Source organism: Haematobia irritans, chromosome 3 (assembly GCF_050003625.1).
Source record: "Haematobia irritans isolate KBUSLIRL chromosome 3, ASM5000362v1, whole genome shotgun sequence".
Lineage (NCBI taxonomy): Eukaryota > Metazoa > Arthropoda > Insecta > Diptera > Muscidae > Haematobia > Haematobia irritans.
In genome coordinates, this window is record NC_134399.1 from 26,524,291 (window position 1) to 26,526,613 (window position 2,323).

Consider the following 2,323-nt stretch of genomic DNA (forward strand, 5'->3'; position numbering starts at 1 on the left):
ACTTATTTATGCGAAATAATATGCATGCCTATTATTTCGTGCGAAAAACCTAGGGTTATATAAATATGTGTTTGAAAATGCTCAAAACAAAGATTTCGCATTTATTCCGCGCCAACTTTTTTTATATGGAGTATAACAGTTTTTCGTGCGAAAACGTGATCTTAGTACTAGGCTTAACGGGATAATCTAACAAATAAATGTAAGAACATCTCATATAAGATCAAAAATGCATTTAGGAAAGCTTTCTACAAACACCCTGTCATTCTTTGTTACGCAAAATAATTGTTGCAAATGAGAAAAACAATTGTTATATTTTTCTGAGTATCTCATAACCGTTATCTACTGTAAATTGAAGGTCCATATTTCAACCACTGCATCATGCATGAGATGATACACCACTGTTTGCTTGCATTCACTGAATCTCTACTACAAGGCACTTAATGCAAATTGGGAAACATTCATGCATACAAACACGAAACAAAACTAATCTATTGACATATTTACACCCCATAGTTACACATGGGGACAATGAAAAAAGCAAATACAAAAATGGATATGAAATAAATTCAGTTGCCTATTGACACTATGCACAAGGCTGTGACTGTTGTTTCGATGACGCCGTTATTGCGGTATTGGCGATGCTGAGCAGTCGCCAAACAACGAAGCCAACCAAAAGAAAATACGGGAAATGAAACAGAGCATGATATTCAGTAAATATATAGTTTCCGTTTTGAAGGGAAACAATAAAACATCGACGGCCATGTTTGTTATAATTTTGTGATATTCTTAGAACGAACAACAGGAGAATGAAGAAAACATGGATAACAACAACTAATTCTATGAATATGTATGTATCCATACATTTGCAAGTACTAAACGGATGTGGGAATAGGCGGGTAATGAGTCGAGTCGTCTGAAAATAAGTCAGCCCCCATGCTAATTGGCTAATTGACACGTAATAAATGATTTTTGTTTTTGACCATCTAGCAGATGAGTAACGATTGATGGGTGGTGATAAAGCTTAATCATCATTTTTGTATTATTAATGTTATCATTATCTTCATTGCTTTCATTAATGTGTGCTGCTCTCATCGAGATTTTGCACAATTTGCGTAATAACGTTTCTGTTTTTGTTTTTCTGTGTGTGATTTGTTTTCCTACAATAATAAAATCGCCAAGACCTTCTACATACATATCCCCACACCTATACTCTTGTGGCCATTATGGGTGTACTTGGTTTTCATCCATAGGCGTCGTTGCCGCCGTTTTTGGTGTTATCGTAAGAAATTGCCACGACACCAACGCTGGGGCTAACCAACTACTTTACCGTTGATGATGATGATGAAGATGTGCTAGGGCTAACCAAAGGAAACGATTAAATCCGAAAACCACCGAACGTATGTGTTGCTTAATATTCGTTTTTGGTTTTCTACGAACCACAATTTCTTACTGTTGTTATTGTTGTTGCTGTGTGTTATTATTGCGATAAACAGAAAATCGGCGACGCTAGCAGAGCACTTGTGTGCATTCATCATGAAATGAAATAAAAAGCAAAAAAATATAAACAAAAACAAACAACGTAGAATTTATGTATAGTATGTAATTGTGGAAAAGAAAAAGTGAAAAATGAACAAAGAGAAATGGAAATAAATGGATTTTAGTGATATTTATTTAGTTTTCAAGTTTCTCATCAACAGAAAGGGGCGTATGTACAAGTGTATGTGTGTAATACTTAAATAGAAAGCCACATTTGACATTATCATTTATTATTTTATTTTTTTCTATAAATATGTATGTAAATAATTGCTAATTAAATGTATACTAAAATCTAATTCAATGGCTTTGCTTATACATTTCTAGAATGTATAAAGGAATTAGATCATAAAATCAAGCTCTTTTTGCGTGATCGTTATGGTTTTTCTCATAGGCAAGCGTATTTGGTAGCAAGAGTATTTGCATCCTAAATCAATGGACGATCAAGACATAATAAATTTGACCTACAATGAGTCACAGTGAAAATGACCCTCCTACATAATTTTTTTGTTTTTTTTTAGGTGTTCATTTATTTGCAAAATATAAATTTGAATAAACTAAAATAAAGGGTGATTCTTTTGAGGTTAGGATTTTCATGCATTAGTATTTGACAGATCACGTGGGATTTCAGACATGGTGTCAAAGAGAAAGATGCTCAGTATGCTTTGACATTTCATCATGAATAGACTTACGATCTGCCACAACGTCGAATTTTCAGTGAATGGGCCCTAGAATAGTTGGCAGAAAATCCGCTTTTTTATCGACAAATTTTGTTCAGCGATGAGGCTCA

At 33.9% G+C, this 2,323-nt stretch overlaps 1 long non-coding RNA gene across 1 annotated transcript; it reads left to right on the forward strand.

Annotated features, from left to right (window-relative positions):
• The first annotated feature begins 668 nt into the window (after positions 1–668).
• Positions 669–1,666, forward strand: LOC142230022 (uncharacterized). Its single transcript, XR_012720556.1, has 2 exons — positions 669–847; positions 1,180–1,666. It is a non-coding gene; the product is annotated as an uncharacterized LOC142230022 (long non-coding RNA).
• Positions 1,667–2,323: the final 657 nt, after the last annotated feature.